Source organism: Sinohyriopsis cumingii, unplaced genomic scaffold (assembly GCF_028554795.1).
Source record: "Sinohyriopsis cumingii isolate HCF-2022 unplaced genomic scaffold, ASM2855479v2 utg000646l, whole genome shotgun sequence".
NCBI classification, from domain to species: Eukaryota; Metazoa; Mollusca; class Bivalvia; order Unionida; family Unionidae; genus Sinohyriopsis; species Sinohyriopsis cumingii.
In genome coordinates this window covers 531514-553555 of record NW_028315921.1, presented here as the reverse complement: position 1 = coordinate 553555, position 22042 = coordinate 531514, and the positions used below count along the sequence as shown (strand labels likewise).

At 35.7% G+C, this 22042-nt stretch overlaps 3 non-coding genes across 3 annotated transcripts; all 3 read left to right on the top strand.

Annotated features, from left to right (window-relative positions):
- The first annotated feature begins 2609 nt into the window (after nt 1-2609).
- Trnas-gcu (transfer RNA serine (anticodon GCU)) lies at nt 2610-2691 on the top strand. Its single transcript has one exon. It is a non-coding gene; the product is annotated as a tRNA-Ser (tRNA).
- Nucleotides 2692-10301: 7610 nt separating this feature from the next.
- Nucleotides 10302-10383, top strand: Trnas-gcu (transfer RNA serine (anticodon GCU)). Its single transcript has one exon. It is a non-coding gene; the product is annotated as a tRNA-Ser (tRNA).
- A 7611-nt stretch (nt 10384-17994) lies between these two features.
- On the top strand, nt 17995-18076 carry Trnas-gcu (transfer RNA serine (anticodon GCU)). Its single transcript has one exon. It is a non-coding gene; the product is annotated as a tRNA-Ser (tRNA).
- Nucleotides 18077-22042: the final 3966 nt, after the last annotated feature.

Below are 22042 nucleotides of genomic sequence, written 5' to 3'. Positions count from 1 at the left end.
TCGAACAACACATTGCAGATAGCTCTCGATCGGATTATGCAAAGTCACATATTGTTTCATTGAGAAAGACACATTTCCTTGTTTAAAATAATCCGATATCGAGTAGTAGAAAATAATTGATACATCTTATTTATGACAATGATATATGGGCGTGTTTGGGATTTAAGGCAGTCATAAAGTCTAGTACACCCCGGTAAAACATTTTATGGAAACAACAACACTAACCTCTTAGCTGCATTAGTTGACTACCTAATCAATTGTTTATAATGAACGTTCTAGTTCCATTAGTTGCCTCCCTTGGTTCGACAAAAGAAAAACGATTGACCCCCTCCTGCAACAATTGAATAAATGGCGAATCCGAAAGGAGGATTGCGTTTTACTAAGGAGCATATATCAGATGGGACTTTCACAACCAAATGTGCCATTCTTCTTAATTTATTATTATTATTATTATTATTATTATTATTATTATTATACTCTTGATAACTGTTTATCTACTTTTCTAAATATGAAGTTGAAAGGGACTTATTTTTCATGTCCTTAAATAAGCAGCACTTAAATGTCCTCCATATGTTTCACAGACAAATGTTTTTGTGCATGGGAACAAATTTGATATAATGTCAACATGAATATCGATGTTTCTGGCTGTATTTGAACAACCTCTCTTTTTAAATTCTGATAATTCATGTGGTTGTAAAATATTCATGTTCACATAACTTATAAAGGCAGGAATTGTTTGTGTTTAGGACGTTGTTTGTGAATCAAATCCTGAGATCAAAGCGAAAAATACAGAAAACTTACAATTGTATAATAGAAAGTATACCTTTAGAATGACACAAAAGAATCAAACCCCACCGTGACCAATTGAAGAAATACTATATATCCCAAAATTGATAGCAAATTGTATGACCTCTATTCATATACACCACAATTATTTTACAGGCTCATCTAAAGTTTAATTTTCGAGAACCAGCCTCCGTTTCCTTCCGGAGCAGGATATCAAGTTTGGAAACATGTAATCACTGGAAATGTGTAAATTTGCCTTTTAAGAGCACATATTGTATGGATTAACGAAAAATTGAAACAAAATAAATTCCATTTTTAATATGGCAATGTCATGTCAGAGGTCAAAACTTTTCGGCACTTTTGGGTGGGATCGCAGGGGTGGTTCAGTATGTATTTTTCACAGGGAGCGCAAAGAAGACCGCAAGCTGACTGTGGGATTTAGCAGCTAGTGAGGGCCAGGGAGACAAACACTCATTTTTGTCTGGGGGTGGGGAAGGGTGATGCCGGCGGTGGGGTGGGAAACACGGGGAGGCTTGTCCACCTGATCACTGTCGAACGTTCCAATGCTATATCATTACATGCCACATTGTTTTTCTTTTGCTTGTATCATGTCCTTGACAAATTGTTTTCTGTACCTTTAAATTCTCTACAATAATTGATACAGTGCCAAAGAAAAGAACTTAATATTTTACATGCATGTATCAACTTCTATATAGGATCTCAACAAAATACATGGCTTAAGGGTGAAAGTAATGTTACCTTGACCTTTTGTTCTATTTCACTTTAGCTGCATGTACATTTGACATTTTATTATTGCTAGAACGGTGTAGAAGGTCCAAATTAGCACCAAAAAAAGCCGTCATTGAAGCGTGAAAAGTAAATTACATTGACCCACATTTTATATATGAAATCAGATACATATTTACTGAATGTGCCTTTTATTTATATTTTTGTGCCTGAAGATAAATGATAATTTGATGTTATGAATTTAAAATTAAAAACAAAAAACAAAAACCAAATAAAAGTGATTAGCAGAGCGTGGTTTCGATCCACGGACCTCTGGGTTATGGGCCCAGCACGCTTCCACTGCGCCACTCTGCTGTTAGTTGTTATTGTTGTTGTTATAGGGTTTAACGCCATTTTTCAACACAAGATAGGCTATACATGGCGGCCAGTATTAATGGTGGAGGAAGAACCCGGGAAAACCCCGGAAAGAACCACCGACCCACGAGAAGCTACCGGCAAGCTTTCTCACATGTCCACACTGGCCGAGCCCGAGACTCGAACCCACGCAGACAGAGGTGAGATGGCAGTGATCCGTGACGGAGAGCGCTTTAGACCACTCGGCCACTCGGCTCTGCTGTTAGAAAACATTGATTTTTATAACTTTAAAAAAAATGGAACTGATATTCACTTATCTGATGTAATACTTACCGAAGAGATGAATTACAACGAATGTTCGTACGAGTTTTTTCCCTTGCCTAACAATCCATTGATATGAACATGCTTGCTCACTAAGGGACCGACCATGTATTTGTTTCTGTTTATTGGGTGGGTAGGTGGGTAATGTTGAGTTTTCTCCCAGCCAGAAGAATTGTTTTAATTTACCTGAAGATATATATTTCTTCTTTTAAAGAATATCATGCACTAGGTTCTTTATGTGCACATCAGTTAGAGCTAGGATGGTTCGATGGTTAGAATTTTTTTCTGTCTGAAAAAGACATATATTGAATCGTGAATATCAGACAAAAGTTGTGTGTGGTTTAGGCGAGGTAGCTATAGATCACTCCCTACATAAATAGTGTACTCATCAAAATACACCGGACGAGGTGGCCGAGTGGTTAAGGCGATGGACTGCTAATCCATTGGGGTCTCCCCGCGTGGGTTCGAATCCCATCTTCGTCGATATACATTTTATCTGATGTGTAGAACTTTTAGTTATGACTACAAACCGTATTCATCAATATTGTAACGTCAGAAAGAAAACACGCCTAATGATGTCTCCATGATTTTTTTGGTGGTTTGTGTCTTGAATGGACTGACGTTTTGTGCATGTTTGTGACAGGTTTGTGTATTGACCTGTTCCGGCTGCATATTTATAATCGAGTTGTACTTTTTGTGCGTGTGGAACATTTTATCTCCCACAGGAGAAAAAAAAAAACAACAACATTTCTTGGCATTGAAATAAAGTCCCAGTAGTGCTAACATGCATGCGGGAAGTGTAGCCAAATATCAATGCCGCGAATCGGCCGATTAGCAGAAACATTTAGGGTTGCGAGCAAGGCAAAAGGGATCAAGTTAAGGTTTGGGAGGGTAAGGGGTGAGTTGTTTCCAAAATTCCAAAACGGCACCAAAGCACACGCGTATGTGTCTGTTTACTAGAAGTGTGTGTAATACCCATTAAAACGATGGTCAAATTTTAAGTAACAGGAGACTGTACGTTTGTATACTCGGATAGTCTTGGACAACAATCTACAATTGCGGTTAATGTTAAGAAGGTCAAAGAAACTGATGTTATCAGAAGTGTAGAAGAAATGACGGGGAAAATGTTCGTTTATGTAGCTGTCCTTTCACCTGTTCATACTTTAAGTACCTGTGTACCAAACTGATTAAAATCAGATCTCCGCTGTTACCAAATGAAGATCTGACAGCGATCGCTTAGAAGGCATATTTTGGTACCTATGCTATTACCATAATTGCTAATTTTATCAACCAGTCAGATGAGGTCTAATATCTTTGCGTTTTGAGAAAGAGCACCGTGGGTGAAAAGGATGAATGTGTATCGAACGATTTGATTCACTTTCAGATTTTTTGAAAGTTGCATTTCCATTGGCTAATTTAATGGTCACCTGAATGTCATTCTTCAGTGGTCGTCGTCACATCTTCACGTAGGACAGCGGAGATCTGATTTTATCAGATTGGTGTCTATGTTGACCGGGGTATAGATATTCCTCTTCATATTCTTTCTAATTTCTACTTATTTCTTCTTCTAAAAGGTACACAGGTACATAAAGTATGAACATGTGAACGTAATACCTTCCAGATGTATAGCGCACAAGCAATGGACTCTCTCCAGTTCACTTATATTCTGAGGGCTAGGGTTAAATTAAGTTTCACAATAATACAACGTTCATGGAATCGCGGTAGTTTCATGGAAAATATAATTTGTGAGCCGACTAATTCCATACCTGTGTACTCCAATATTAATAAAACCAATAACGTACTTGCAAGTTTATCTTTAACCTCTTTAAGTTTTGTATATAATCTGCTATACTTAGACACGTTAACACCAAAATGTCTACATAACTGCTGTTTCTGGAGCACTCTCAAAATCCAAGAACCATTTTCACTTGTTTCGTTTGTAGTCAGACGACTTTTCGGTGAACACAACGATCTTAGGTTTCTAGAAGTTATATCCAAATGCCGACTTTATGGAGTGCACGTTGCATATAAAACAGTATCTGATCCACTAATACCGTGTGCAACAATTGTGGAGACCAATACGAGTTATAGCACTACCTTGGTAGGTGGTTACAATAGCTGCAATTGATCAGCATAACAAACACATACGTATCGATGATATTGCTATTCGAGAGCTTCATAATTACAGTTGATAGCAATATTTACGATCTTTGGAGATCAAGAGAGAATGGTACTATGCGAACTATGGCAGTGCAGGATGGATTATATCTTAAATTCCTCCAAATTATATATTGGTATGCAAAATATTTTGTTATGCATGTACATCATTATGAGATCGATCCTAAAATAACTACATGCAACGAAGAAATTAGGCACTTACTTAAATTAGATAATGTTTGTAATGATGAATAGGTATGTAGAGTGAAATCTATTATTATTGAGGGAAAGAGTAAAATATTTTAGTGAACAACTCACTTAGTGGATAATGCAAAATATAAAAGTAAGAATTCTCGCTCCTATACAGTACGAAGAGAAAGAAAGAAAGTTTCCAAGAATTGTATAGATGTCAAGACAAAATGATTCTATTTTCTGTAAAATTTACCGCTAAAGATTCATTTGATATCAATACATAGGAAGAACTCGAACAACAATGAAGTGACTAAGAAATAAGATTGTTTTGAGGTGTTATACCGAGATTTTAATCCAGTTTGGTGATTGAAAGTGACGCAAATAGCAAATACTTTATAAAAAAATCCTGAAAAATATCAACAAAAGCGAAATGTTATTAATGAATCCATTGATGACTTTGGCTCACTTGTTTCAAATGAAAATCAAATATTAAAATACATTTATAAGTTTTATTGTATTTTGTAATTATCGAGCACAGATGATGAGAGTTGTAAAGAATCAGTTTTAATCTTGGTAAATTCATCCGTACCTGCTGATGATACGTATTTGAGTAGGGTCATACAAGGGTTGATAAAATACATGCAGCTATAAATATAATGTCTAAAATTAGATATTTTGGTCTGGTTAAATCGATAAAGTAGTTGTATTTTACAACGTTTTAAATTATGAATATGATAACCTGTTAGAGATTTTTTCTTCTTCAGATCGTTAACAAGGAATCAATTACGTCATGGACAGTGAGATTTGATACAATATCATTTTTTACAACACCAAGAGCGACTAAAGAAGCTGGAAATATTGGCGACCTATGAGACTATTTAATGTAGATGATACTATTTTGACGAGGGTTATGGCTCATGGTTTGAAATGGGTATTACCCAAAATTATGCCTCTAATTCAGACATGCTCTATAGTTTGAAGGGATATTGCTGATACAACATTCACTGTAGGAGATGTCATTGCTATGACCTAGAGGGACAACATCGAGGGATATACCTTAAAAATTGATAAAAGCAACGTTTTTGACAGAGTCAAAAGTTTGTCTCATTCACATAAATTTTGGATTTGGTCAAATTTTTATTCAGCCGATATTAAAGACAGTGTTAAATGCAGTGTGCATCTAACACCATTCTTTCCGATTAAAACTTCTCTCTGATAAGGCCGTTCTCTATCGGTAATGCTATATATAATACCAGTTGAACGTTAAGGGTGATACTAGAGTGGCAAATGTATTTTTTCTAGTGAGTAAATGTTTCCAAAACAAAATACCCTACTCCAAAAGGAAACAGCGGCTGGTTTACGGAAAATCAAGCTACTTAAAAGCGAGTAAAACATTTGTGCTATACATGAACAGAAGTCATACAATTTAGTATCACCTCTGTGTAATAAGTTTTAATTTTAGACAAAGTGTTATTCTAACTGAGCTCCAGCACTAGTTCCCAAAATTAAGATAACGTGATCACAATGTTGAAATTGGAGCTGTCTGCAGAATTCAACAGAGACTGCCTGATGAATTAAATAAAAGTTCCGTTTGTTTTCTTTATTCCCTTTTGAACCAGATCCTTTACAATATAAACCAAGTACAATAAATGATTGATTAATAGATTCTTTCTTTGCTAATGTCATGGTTGTACCATCGGCATGTTGAAAGACTTTACTTGTACTGCTAGACAATAGAAATAGAGCAACATTGACATAATAATTTATAATTATAGCGAGCCCTAAATGTTCCGCTTCAAATAAATATAGTATAGTTAGTATAGGGCAACTTTGGAGGACTGAATGTTTAATTGAAAAGGCTTTCATTAAATGCATTTAACACTGTTTCTAATTTCAATATAAAATATTTGTATCCATTAAATAAAACTGTCACCAAACCCGAATTGTCGTAAAAGAGATACCAGTATGAATGGTTGACTCTGTGAAAAGCTTTTTCTTGATCAGTTTCATCACCTCTTTCTTCACCATCTGCACCCTGTATTACTTCATCAACCTCGTGTTCATCATCTTCTACAACTTGAATCCCCAATCTATCTTCCTTTGTGGCAACGTCAGCAAGTCGGTAATTAATTTCTTCAATTTAATCATTTAGCATGTAACATCTTTAGGCAGTTGTATTTCTTAAGTCATATTTCCCACATGAACACAAATAAAGAAAATTTCCACAATTGTCAGAGCTTGGCCTTTTGTACTTCCTAGGAACATGACGCTGTTTCCAACACTTGTGGCACACGAAATCTGTGCAATCTGTCATCATGCGACCCGGGTCAAGACAAAAAGAGCGCACCTTTACTTGATTATCATGCAATAACTTAACGAACTAATGGTCACTTACAGTTTGATGCTTCCGACTGTAGGGCTAAGATTTTATCTCTTTTGGAAAACTGTATTTTACATAATATTACAAATCTATGTTCTTAACCTAAGTACTAGAAAAGATGTAAAACCAGCAAGTATTGTAAAATGTAACAAATAATTTCTCTAGAATACGAAATAAAACATGAAATAACAAATAATAAATATTTAAAAAATAACAAACAATCAAAATTAAATATCCAAAACAAAAATGCGTCACGTCTGTCACACGATTTCTAGGGTAGTATCTATCCTGAATGGGAGATAGGAATTCCACTCCGTATTCTCTTATCTTGATACCTATCTCTTCGTCGGAAACGTGTGCAGGTAGGCTAGGTATTTACACAATAACAGTGTCAGAATATGAGGAAGTACAGGCATAGTTATCACTGCCAATTCCACTTTAGATTATACTCTTTATTTGGCAACGTAACCTCATACAAATTTGAAACTTTCGGCACAACTACATAGAAAGACATTTTGTTATTTCGTTGACTGATTGGATCGTGAAAGTTGTTATGTCCTAAGCATAGGTAGGGCGTATTTCTAAAGCTAGTCACATGATCACATCTATTCATTCCGCGCTGACGTAGATTTCTTGTGACCAGAGATTCATACTCCAAAACTCTCTTCAGTCAGTTTGTCTTTCGATGTCAATGCGTCTCACAAATAACTGAATGTCCAATTTGCCGTAATTATAGACAGGGTAGCTTGAATCGAACAACACATTGCAGATAGCTCTCGATCGGATTATGCAAAGTCACATATTGTTTCATTGAGAAAGACACATTTCCTTGTTTAAAATAATCCGATATCGAGTAGTAGAAAATAATTGATACATCTTATTTATGACAATGATATATGGGCGTGTTTGGGATTTAAGGCAGTCATAAAGTCTAGTACACCCCGGTAAAACATTTTATGGAAACAACAACACTAACCTCTTAGCTGCATTAGTTGACTACCTAATCAATTGTTTATAATGAACGTTCTAGTTCCATTAGTTGCCTCCCTTGGTTCGACAAAAGAAAAACGATTGACCCCCTCCTGCAACAATTGAATAAATGGCGAATCCGAAAGGAGGATTGCGTTTTACTAAGGAGCATATATCAGATGGGACTTTCACAACCAAATGTGCCATTCTTCTTAATTTATTATTATTATTATTATTATTATTATTATTATTATTATTATACTCTTGATAACTGTTTATCTACTGTTCTAAATATGAAGTTGAAAGGGACTTATTTTTCATGTCCTTAAATAAGCAGCACTTAAATGTCCTCCATATGTTTCACAGACAAATGTTTTTGTGCATGGGAACAAATTTGATATAATGTCAACATGAATATCGATGTTTCTGGCTGTATTTGAACAACCTCTCTTTTTAAATTCTGATAATTCATGTGGTTGTAAAATATTCATGTTCACATAACTTATAAAGGCAGGAATTGTTTGTGTTTAGGACGTTGTTTGTGAATCAAATCCTGAGATCAAAGCGAAAAATACAGAAAACTTACAATTGTATAATAGAAAGTATACCTTTAGAATGACACAAAAGAATCAAACCCCACCGTGACCAATTGAAGAAATACTATATATCCCAAAATTGATAGCAAATTGTATGACCTCTATTCATATACACCACAATTATTTTACAGGCTCATCTAAAGTTTAATTTTCGAGAACCAGCCTCCGTTTCCTTCCGGAGCAGGATATCAAGTTTGGAAACATGTAATCACTGGAAATGTGTAAATTTGCCTTTTAAGAGCACATATTGTATGGATTAACGAAAAATTGAAACAAAATAAATTCCATTTTTAATATGGCAATGTCATGTCAGAGGTCAAAACTTTTCGGCACTTTTGGGTGGGATCGCAGGGGTGGTTCAGTATGTATTTTTCACAGGGAGCGCAAAGAAGACCGCAAGCTGACTGTGGGATTTAGCAGCTAGTGAGGGCCAGGGAGACAAACACTCATTTTTGTCTGGGGGTGGGGAAGGGTGATGCCGGCGGTGGGGTGGGAAACACGGGGAGGCTTGTCCACCTGATCACTGTCGAACGTTCCAATGCTATATCATTACATGCCACATTGTTTTTCTTTTGCTTGTATCATGTCCTTGACAAATTGTTTTCTGTACCTTTAAATTCTCTTCAATAATTGATACAGTGCCAAAGAAAAGAACTTAATATTTTACATGCATGTGTCAACTTCTATATAGGATCTCAACAAAATACATGGCTTAAGGGTGAAAGTAATGTTACCTTGACCTTTTGTTCTATTTCACTTTAGCTGCATGTACATTTGACATTTTATTATTGCTAGAACGGTGTAGAAGGTCCAAATTAGCACCAAAAAAAGCCGTCATTGAAGCGTGAAAAGTAAATTACATTGACCCACATTTTATATATGAAATCAGATACATATTTACTGAATGTGCCTTTTATTTATATTTTTGTGCCTGAAGATAAATGATAATTTGATGTTATGAATTTAAAATTAAAAACAAAAAACAAAAACCAAATAAAAGTGATTAGCAGAGCGTGGTTTCGATCCACGGACCTCTGGGTTATGGGCCCAGCACGCTTCCACTGCGCCACTCTGCTGTTAGTTGTTATTGTTGTTGTTATAGGGTTTAACGCCATTTTTCAACACAAGATAGGCTATACATGGCGGCCAGTATTAATGGTGGAGGAAGAACCCGGGAAAACCCCGGAAAGAACCACCGACCCACGAGAAGCTACCGGCAAGCTTTCTCACATGTCCACACTGGCCGAGCCCGAGACTCGAACCCACGCAGACAGAGGTGAGATGGCAGTGATCCGTGACGGAGAGCGCTTTAGACCACTCGGCCACTCGGCTCTGCTGTTAGAAAACATTGATTTTTATAACTTTAAAAAAAAATGGAACTGATATTCACTTATCTGATGTAATACTTACCGAAGAGATGAATACAACGAATGTTCGTACGAGTTTTTTTCCCTTGCCTAACAATCCATTGATATGAACATGCTTGCTCACTAAGGGACCGACCATGTATTTGTTTCTGTTTATTGGGTGGGTAGGTGGGTAATGTTGAGTTTTCTCCCAGCCAGGAGAATTGTTTTAATTTACCTGAAGATATATATTTCTTCTTTTAAAGAATATCATGCACTAGGTTCTTTATGTGCACATCAGTTAGAGCTAGGATGGTTCGATGGTTAGAATTTTTTTCTGTCTGAAAAAGACATATATTGAATCGTGAATATCAGACAAAAGTTGTGTGTGGTTTAGGCCAGGTAGCTATAGATCACTCCCTACATAAATAGTGTACTCATCAAAATACACCGGACGAGGTGGCCGAGTGGTTAAGGCGATGGACTGCTAATCCATTGGGGTCTCCCCGCGTGGGTTCGAATCCCATCTTCGTCGATATACATTTTATCTGATGTGTAGAACTTTTAGTTATGACTACAAACCGTATTCATCAATATTGTAACGTCAGAAAGAAAACACGCCTAATGATGTCTCCATGATTTTTTTGGTGGTTTGTGTCTTGAATGGACTGACGTTTTGTGCATGTTTGTGACAGGTTTGTGTATTGACCTGTTCCGGCTGCATATTTATAATCGAGTTGTACTTTTTGTGCGTGTGGAACATTTTATCTCCCACAGGAGAAAAAAAAAAACAACAACATTTCTTGGCATTGAAATAAAGTCCCAGTAGTGCTAACATGCATGCGGGAAGTGTAGCCAAATATCAATGCCGCGAATCGGCCGATTAGCAGAAACATTTAGGGTTGCGAGCAAGGCAAAAGGGATCAAGTTAAGGTTTGGGAGGGTAAGGGGTGAGTTGTTTCCAAAATTCCAAAACGGCACCAAAGCACACGCGTATGTGTCTGTTTACTAGAAGTGTGTGTAATACCCATTAAAACGATGGTCAAATTTTAAGTAACAGGAGACTGTACGTTTGTATACTCGGATAGTCTTGGACAACAATCTACAATTGCGGTTAATGTTAAGAAGGTCAAAGAAACTGATGTTATCAGAAGTGTAGAAGAAATGACGGGGAAAATGTTCGTTTATGTAGCTGTCCTTTCACCTGTTCATACTTTAAGTACCTGTGTACCAAACTGATTAAAATCAGATCTCCGCTGTTACCAAATGAAGATCTGACAGCGATCGCTTAGAAGGCATATTCTGGTACCTATGCTATTACCATAATTGCTAATTTTATCAACCAGTCAGATGAGGTCTAATATCTTTGCGTTTTGAGAAAGAGCACCGTGGGTGAAAAGGATGAATGTGTATCGAACGATTTGATTCACTTTCAGATTTTTTGAAAGTTGCATTTCCATTGGCTAATTTAATGGTCACCTGAATGTCATTCTTCAGTGGTCGTCGTCACATCTTCACGTAGGACAGCGGAGATCTGATTTTATCAGATTGGTGTCTATGTTGACCGGGGTATAGATATTCCTCTTCATATTCTTTCTAATTTCTACTTATTTCTTCTTCTAAAAGGTACACAGGTACATAAAGTATGAACATGTGAACGTAATACCTTCCAGATGTATAGCGCACAAGCAATGGACTCTCTCCAGTTCACTTATATTCTGAGGGCTAGGGTTAAATAAAGTTTCACAATAATACAACGTTCATGGAATCGCGGTAGTTTCATGGAAAATATAATTTGTGAGCCGACTAATTCCATACCTGTGTACTCCAATATTAATAAAACCAATAACGTACTTGCAAGTTTATCTTTAACCTCTTTAAGTTTTGTATATAATCTGCTATACTTAGACACGTTAACACCAAAATGTCTACATAACTGCTGTTTCTGGAGCACTCTCAAAATCCAAGAACCATTTTCACTTGTTTCGTTTGTAGTCAGACGACTTTTCGGTGAACACAACGATCTTAGGTTTCTAGAAGTTATATCCAAATGCCGACTTTATGGAGTGCACGTTGCATATAAAACAGTATCTGATCCACTAATACCGTGTGCAACAATTGTGGAGACCAATACGAGTTATAGCACTACCTTGGTAGGTGGTTACAATAGCTGCAATTGATCAGCATAACAAACACATACGTATCGATGATATTGCTATTCGAGAGCTTCATAATTACAGTTGATAGCAATATTTACGATCTTTGGAGATCAAGAGAGAATGGTACTATGCGAACTATGGCAGTGCAGGATGGATTATATCTTAAAATTCCTCCAAATTATATATTGGTATGCAAAATATTTTGTTATGCATGTACATCATTATGAGATCGATCCTAAAATAACTACATGCAACGAAGAAATTAGGCACTTACTTAAATTAGATAATGTTTGTAATGATGAATAGGTATGTAGAGTGAAATCTATTATTATTGAGGGAAAGAGTAAAATATTTTAGTGAACAACTCACTTAGTGGATAATGCAAAATATAAAAGTAAGAATTCTCGCTCCTATACAGTACGAAGAGAAAGAAAGAAAGTTTCCAAGAATTGTATAGATGTCAAGACAAAATGATTCTATTTTCTGTAAAATTTACCGCTAAAGATTCATTTGATATCAATACATAGGAAGAACTCGAACAACAATGAAGTGACTAAGAAATAAGATTGTTTTGAGGTGTTATACCGAGATTTTAATCCAGTTTGGTGATTGAAAGTGACGCAAATAGCAAATACTTTATAAAAAAATCCTGAAAAATATCAACAAAAGCGAAATGTTATTAATGAATCCATTGATGACTTTGGCTCACTTGTTTCAAATGAAAATCAAATATTAAAATACATTTATAAGTTTTATTGTATTTTGTAATTATCGAGCACAGATGATGAGAGTTGTAAAGAATCAGTTTTAATCTTGGTAAATTCATCCGTACCTGCTGATGATACGTATTTGAGTAGGGTCATACAAGGGTTGATAAAATACATGCAGCTATACATATAATGTCTAAAATTAGATATTTTGGTCTGGTTAAATCGATAAAGTAGTTGTATTTTACAACGTTTTAAATTATGAATATGATAACCTGTTAGAGATTTTTTCTTCTTCAGATCGTTAACAAGGAATCAATTACGTCATGGACAGTGAGATTTGATACAATATCATTTTTTACAACACCAAGAGCGACTAAAGAAGCTGGAAATATTGGCGACCTATGAGACTATTTAATGTAGATGATACTATTTTGACGAGGGTTATGGCTCATGGTTTGAAATGGGTATTACCCAAAATTATGCCTCTAATTCAGACATGCTCTATAGTTTGAAGGGATATTGCTGATACAACATTCACTGTAGGAGATGTCATTGCTATGACCTAGAGGGACAACATCGAGGGATATACCTTAAAAATTGATAAAAGCAACGTTTTTGACAGAGTCAAAAGTTTGTCTCATTCACATAAATTTTGGATTTGGTCAAATTTTTATTCAGCCGATATTAAAGACAGTGTTAAATGCAGTGTGCATCTAACACCATTCTTTCCGATTAAAACTTCTCTCTGATAAGGCCGTTCTCTATCGGTAATGCTATATATAATACCAGTTGAACGTTAAGGGTGATACTAGAGTGGCAAATGTATTTTTTCTAGTGAGTAAATGTTTCCAAAACAAAATACCCTACTCCAAAAGGAAACAGCGGCTGGTTTACGGAAAATCAAGCTACTTAAAAGCGAGTAAAACATTTGTGCTATACATGAACAGAAGTCATACAATTTAGTATCACCTCTGTGTAATAAGTTTTAATTTTAGACAAAGTGTTATTCTAACTGAGCTCCAGCACTAGTTCCCAAAATTAAGATAACGTGATCACAATGTTGAAATTGGAGCTGTCTGCAGAATTCAACAGAGACTGCCTGATGAATTAAATAAAAGTTCCGTTTGTTTTCTTTATTCCCTTTTGAACCAGATCCTTTACAATATAAACCAAGTACAATAAATGATTGATTAATAGATTCTTTCTTTGCTAATGTCATGGTTGTACCATCGGCATGTTGAAAGACTTTACTTGTACTGCTAGACAATAGAAATAGAGCAACATTGACATAATAATTTATAATTATAGCGAGCCCTAAATGTTCCGCTTCAAATAAATATAGTATAGTTAGTATAGGGCAACTTTGGAGGACTGAATGTTTAATTGAAAAGGCTTTCATTAAATGCATTTAACACTGTTTCTAATTTCAATATAAAATATTTGTATCCATTAAATAAAACTGTCACCAAACCCGAATTGTCGTAAAAGAGATACCAGTATGAATGGTTGACTCTGTGAAAAGCTTTTTCTTGATCAGTTTCATCACCTCTTTCTTCACCATCTGCACCCTGTATTACTTCATCAACCTCGTGTTCATCATCTTCTACAACTTGAATCCCCAATCTATCTTCCTTTGTGGCAACGTTAGCAATTCGGTAATTAATTTCTTCAATTTAATCATTTAGCATGTAACATCTTTAGGCAGTTGTATTTCTTAAGTCATATTTCCCACATGAACACAAATAAAGAAAATTTCCACAATTGTCAGAGCTTTGCCTTTTGTACTTCCTAGGAACATGACGCTGTTTCCAACACTTGTGGCACACGAAATCTGTGCAATCTGTCATCATGCGACCCGGGTCAAGACAAAAAGAGCGCACCTTTACTTGATTATCATGCAATAACTTAACGAACTAATGGTCACTTACAGTTTGATGCTTCCGACTGTAGGGCTAAGATTTTATCTCTTTTGGAAAACTGTATTTTACATAATATTACAAATCTATGTTCTTAACCTAAGTACTAGAAAAGATGTAAAACCAGCAAGTATTGTAAAATGTAACAAATAATTTCTCTAGAATACGAAATAAAACATGAAATAACAAATAATAAATATTTAAAAAATAACAAACAATCAAAATTAAATATCCAAAACAAAAATGCGTCACGTCTGTCACACGATTTCTAGGGTAGTATCTATCCTGAATGGGAGATAGGAATTCCACTCCGTATTCTCTTATCTTGATACCTATCTCTTCGTCGGAAACGTGTGCAGGTAGGCTAGGTATTTACACAATAACAGTGTCAGAATATGAGGAAGTACAGTCATAGTTATCACTGCCAATTCCACTTTAGATTATACTCTTTATTTGGCAACGTAACCTCATACAAATTTGAAACTTTCGGCACAACTACATAGAAAGACATTTTGTTATTTCGTTGACTGATTGGATCGTGAAAGTTGTTATGTCCTAAGCATAGGTAGGGCGTATTTCTAAAGCTAGTCACATGATCACATCTATTCATTCCGCGCTGACGTAGATTTCTTGTGACCAGAGATTCATACTCCAAAACTCTCTTCAGTCAGTTTGTCTTTCGATGTCAATGCGTCTCACAAATAACTGAATGTCCAATTTGCCGTAATTATAGACAGGGTAGCTTGAATCGAACAACACATTGCAGATAGCTCTCGATCGGATTATGCAAAGTCACATATTGTTTCATTGAGAAAGACACATTTCCTTGTTTAAAATAATCCGATATCTAGTAGTAGAAAATAATTGATACATCTTATTTATGACAATGATATATGGGCGTGTTTGGGATTTAAGGCAGTCATAAAGTCTAGTACACCCCGGTAAAACATTTTATGGAAACAACAACACTAACCTCTTAGCTGCATTAGTTGACTACCTAATCAATTGTTTATAATGAACGTTCTAGTTCCATTAGTTGCCTCCCTTGGTTCGACAAAAGAAAAACGATTGACCCCCTCCTGCAACAATTGATAAATGGCGAATCCGAAAGGAGGATTGCGTTTTACTAAGGAGCATATATCAGATGGGACTTTCACAACCAAATGTGCCATTCTTCTTAATTTATTATTATTATTATTATTATTATTATTATTATTATTATTATTATACTCTTGATAACTGTTTATCTACTGTTCTAAATATGAAGTTGAAAGGGACTTATTTTTCATGTCCTTAAATAAGCAGCACTTAAATGTCCTCCATATGTTTCACAGACAAATGTTTTTGTGCATGGGAACAAATTTGATATAATGTCAACATGAATATCGATGTTTCTGGCTGTATTTGAACAACCTCTCTTTTTAAATTCTGATAATTCATGTGGTTGTAAAATATTCATGTTCACATAACTTATAAAGGCAGGAATTGTTTGTGTTTAGGACGTTGTTTGTGAATCAAATCCTGAGATCAAAGCGAAAAATACAGAAAACTTACAATTGTATAATAGAAAGTATACCTTTAGAATGACACAAAAGAATCAAACCCCACCGTGACCAATTGAAGAAATACTATATATCCCAAAATTGATAGCAAATTGTATGACCTCTATTCATATACACCACAATTATTTTACAGGCTCATCTAAAGTTTAATTTTCGAGAACCAGCCTCCGTTTCCTTCCGGAGCAGGATATCAAGTTTGGAAACATGTAATCACTGGAAATGTGTAAATTTGCCTTTTAAGAGCACATATTGTATGGATTAACGAAAAATTGAAACAAAATAAATTCCATTTTTAATATGGCAATGTCATGTCAGAGGTCAAAACTTTTCGGCACTTTTGGGTGGGATCGCAGGGGTGGTTCAGTATGTATTTTTCACAGGGAGCGCAAAGAAGACCGCAAGCTGACTGTGGGATTTAGCAGCTAGTGAGGGCCAGGGAGACAAACACTCATTTTTGTCTGGGGGTGGGGAAGGGTGATGCCGGCGGTGGGGTGGGAAACACGGGGAGGCTTGTCCACCTGATCACTGTCGAACGTTCCAATGCTATATCATTACATGCCACATTGTTTTTCTTTTGCTTGTATCATGTCCTTGACAAATTGTTTTCTGTACCTTTAAATTCTCTACAATAATTGATACAGTGCCAAAGAAAAGAACTTAATATTTTACATGCATGTATCAACTTCTATATAGGATCTCAACAAAATACATGGCTTAAGGGTGAAAGTAATGTTACCTTGACCTTTTGTTCTATTTCACTTTAGCTGCATGTACATTTGACATTTTATTATTGCTAGAACGGTGTAGAAGGTCCAAATTAGCACCAAAAAAAGCCGTCATTGAAGCGTGAAAAGTAAATTACATTGACCCACATTTTATATATGAAATCAGATACATATTTGCTGAATGTGCCTTTTATTTATATTTTTGTGCCTGAAGATAAATGATAATTTGATGTTATGAATTTAAAATTAAAAACAAAAAACAAAAACCAAATAAAAGTGATTAGCAGAGCGTGGTTTCGATCCACGGACCTCTGGGTTATGGGCCCAGCACGCTTCCACTGCGCCACTCTGCTGTTAGTTGTTATTGTTGTTGTTATAGGGTTTAACGCCATTTTTCAACACAAGATAGGCTATACATGGCGGCCAGTATTAATGGTGGAGGAAGAACCCGGGAAAACCCCGGAAAGAACCACCGACCCACGAGAAGCTACCGGCAAGCTTTCTCACATGTCCACACTGGCCGAGCCCGAGACTCGAACCCACGCAGACAGAGGTGAGATGGCAGTGATCCGTGACGGAGAGCGCTTTAGACCACTCGGCCACTCGGCTCTGCTGTTAGAAAACATTGATTTTTATAACTTAAAAAAAAATGGAACTGATATTCACTTATCTGATGTAATACTTACCGAAGAGATGAATACAACGAATGTTCGTACGAGTTTTTTCCCTTGCCTAACAATCCATTGATATGAACATGCTTGCTCACTAAGGGACCGACCATGTATTTGTTTCTGTTTATTGGGTGGGTAGGTGGGTAATGTTGAGTTTTCTCCCAGCCAGAAGAATTGTTTTAATTTACCTGAAGATATATATTTCTTCTTTTAAAGAATATCATGCACTAGGTTCTTTATGTGCACATCAGTTAGAGCTAGGATGGTTCGATGGTTAGAATTTTTTTCTGTCTGAAAAAGACATATATTGAATCGTGAATATCAGACAAAAGTTGTGTGTGGTTTAGGCCAGGTAGCTATAGATCACTCCCTACATAAATAGTGTACTCATCAAAATACACCGGACGAGGTGGCCGAGTGGTTAAGGCGATGGACTGCTAATCCATTGGGGTCTCCCCGCGTGGGTTCGAATCCCATCTTCGTCGATATACATTTTATCTGATGTGTAGAACTTTTAGTTATGACTACAAACCGTATTCATCAATATTGTAATGTGATATCGTCACGTCAGAAAGAAAACACGCCTAATGATGTCTCCATGATTTTTTTTGGTGGTTTGTGTCTTGAATGGACTGACGTTTTGTGCATGTTTGTGACAGGTTTGTGTATTGACCTGTTCCGGCTGCATATTTATAATCGAGTTGTACTTTTTGTGCGTGTGGAACATTTTATCTCCCACAGGAGAAAAAAAAACAACAACATTTCTTGGCATTGAAATAAAGTCCCAGTAGTGCTAACATGCATGCGGGAAGTGTAGCCAAATATCAATGCCGCGAATCGGCCGATTAGCAGAAACATTTAGGGTTGCGAGCAAGGCAAAAGGGATCAAGTTAAGGTTTGGGAGGGTAAGGGGTGAGTTGTTTCCAAAATTCCAAAACGGCACCAAAGCACATGCGTATGTGTCTGTTTACTAGAAGTGTGTGTAATACCCATTAAAACGATGGTCAAATTTTAAGTAACAGGAGACTGTACGTTTGTATACTCGGATAGTCTTGGACAACAATCTACAATTGCGGTTAATGTTAAGAAGGTCAAAGAAACTGATGTTATCAGAAGTGTAGAAGAAATGACGGGGAAAATGTTCGTTTATGTAGCTGTCCTTTCACCTGTTCATACTTTAAGTACCTGTGTACCAAACTGATTAAAATCAGATCTCCGCTGTTACCAAATGAAGATCTGACAGCGATCGCTTAGAAGGCATATTCTGGTACCTATGCTATTACCATAATTGCTAATTTTATCAACCAGTCAGATGAGGTCTAATATCTTTGCGTTTTGAGAAAGAGCACCGTGGGTGAAAAGGATGAATGTGTATCGAACGATTTGATTCACTTTCAGATTTTTTGAAAGTTGCATTTCCATTGGCTAATTTAATGGTCACCTGAATGTCATTCTTCAGTGGTCGTCGTCACATCTTCACGTAGGACAGCGGAGATCTGATTTTATCAGATTGGTGTCTATGTTGACCGGGGTATAGATATTCCTCTTCATATTCTTTCTAATTTCTACTTATTTCTTCTTCTAAAAGGTACACAGGTACATAAAGTATGAACATGTGAACGTAATACCTTCCAGATGTATAGCGCACAAGCAATGGACTCTCTCCAGTTCACTTATATTCTGAGGGCTAGGGTTAAATTAAGTTTCACAATAATACAACGTTCATGGAATCGCGGTAGTTTCATGGAAAATATAATTTGTGAGCCGACTAATTCCATACCTGTGTACTCCAATATTAATAAAACCAATAACGTACTTGCAAGTTTATCTTTAACCTCTTTAAGTTTTGTATATAATCTGCTATACTTAGACACGTTAACACCAAAATGTCTACATAACTGCTGTTTCTGGAGCACTCTCAAAATCCAAGAACCATTTTCACTTGTTTCGTTTGTAGTCAGACGACTTTTCGGTGAACACAACGATCTTAGGTTTCTAGAAGTTATATCCAAATGCCGACTTTATGGAGTGCACGTTGCATATAAAACAGTATCTGATCCACTAATACCGTGTGCAACAATTGTGGAGACCAATACGAGTTATAGCACTACCTTGGTAGGTGGTTACAATAGCTGCAATTGATCAGCATAACAAACACATACGTATCGATGATATTGCTATTCGAGAGCTTCATAATTACAGTTGATAGCAATATTTACGATCTTTGGAGATCAAGAGAGAATGGTACTATGCGAACTATGGCAGTGCAGGATGGATTATATCTTAAATTCCTCCAAATTATATATTGGTATGCAAAATATTTTGTTATGCATGTACATCATTATGAGATCGATCCTAAAATAACTACATGCAACGAAGAAATTAGGCACTTACTTAAATTAGATAATGTTTGTAATGATGAATAGGTATGTAGAGTGAAATCTATTATTATTGAGGGAAAGAGTAAAATATTTTAGTGAACAACTCACTTAGTGGATAATGCAAAATATAAAAGTAAGAATTCTCGCTCCTATACAGTACGAAGAGAAAGAAAGAAAGTTTCCAAGAATTGTATAGATGTCAAGACAAAATGATTCTATTTTCTGTAAAATTTACCGCTAAAGATTCATTTGATATCAATACATAGGAAGAACTCGAACAACAATGAAGTGACTAAGAAATAAGATTGTTTTGAGGTGTTATACCGAGATTTTAATCCAGTTTGGTGATTGAAAGTGACGCAAATAGCAAATACTTTATAAAAAAATCCTGAAAAATATCAACAAAAGCGAAATGTTATTAATGAATCCATTGATGACTTTGGCTCACTTGTTTCAAATGAAAATCAAATATTAAAATACATTTATAAGTTTTATTGTATTTTGTAATTATCGAGCACAGATGATGAGAGTTGTAAAGAATCAGTTTTAATCTTGGTAAATTCATCCGTACCTGCTGATGATACGTATTTGAGTAGGGTCATACAAGGGTTGATAAAATACATGCAGCTATAAATATAATGTCTAAAATTAGATATTTTGGTCTGGTTAAATCGATAAAGTAGTTGTATTTTACAACGTTTTAAATTATGAATATGATAACCTGTTAGAGATTTTTTCTTCTTCAGATCGTTAACAAGGAATCAATTACGTCATGGACAGTGAGATTTGATACAATATCATTTTTTACAACACCAAGAGCGACTAAAGAAGCTGGAAATATTGGCGACCTATGAGACTATTTAATGTAGATGATACTACTTTGACGAGGGTTATGGCTCATGGTTTGAAATGGGTATTACCCAAAATTATGCCTCTAATTCAGACATGCTCTATAGTTTGAAGGGATATTGCTGATACAACATTCACTGTAGGAGATGTCATTGCTATGACCTAGAGGGACAACATCGAGGGATATACCTTAAAAATTGATAAAAGCAACGTTTTTGACAGAGTCAAAAGTTTGTCTCATTCACATAAATTTTGGATTTGGTCAAATTTTTATTCAGCCGATATTAAAGACAGTGTTAAATGCAGTGTGCATCTAACACCATTCTTTCCGATTAAAACTTCTCTCTGATAAGGCCGTTCTCTATCGGTAATGCTATATATAATACCAGTTGAACGTTAAGGGTGATACTAGAGTGGCAAATGTATTTTTTCTAGTGAGTAAATGTTTCCAAAACAAAATACCCTACTCCAAAAGGAAACAGCGGCTGGTTTACGGAAAATCAAGCTACTTAAAAGCGAGTAAAACATTTGTGCTATACATGAACAGAAGTCATACAATTTAGTATCACCTCTGTGTAATAAGTTTTAATTTTAGACAAAGTGTTATTCTAACTGAGCTCCAGCACTAGTTCCCAAAATTAAGATAACGTGATCACAATGTTGAAATTGGAGCTGTCTGCAGAATTCAACAGAGACTGCCTGATGAATTAAATAAAAGTTCCGTTTGTTTTCTTTATTCCCTTTTGAACCAGATCCTTTACAATATAAACCAAGTACAATAAATGATTGATTAATAGATTCTTTCTTTGCTAATGTCATGGTTGTACCATCGGCATGTTGAAAGACTTTACTTGTACTGCTAGACAATAGAAATAGAGCAACATTGACATAATAATTTATAATTATAGCGAGCCCTAAATGTTCCGCTTCAAATAAATATAGTATAGTTAGTATAGGGCAACTTTGGAGGACTGAATGTTTAATTGAAAAGGCTTTCATTAAATGCATTTAACACTGTTTCTAATTTCAATATAAAATATTTGTATCCATTAAATAAAACTGTCACCAAACCCGAATTGTCGTAAAAGAGATACCAGTATGAATGGTTGACTCTGTGAAAAGCTTTTTCTTGATCAGTTTCATCACCTCTTTCTTCACCATCTGCACCCTGTATTACTTCATCAACCTCGTGTTCATCATCTTCTACAACTTGAATCCCCA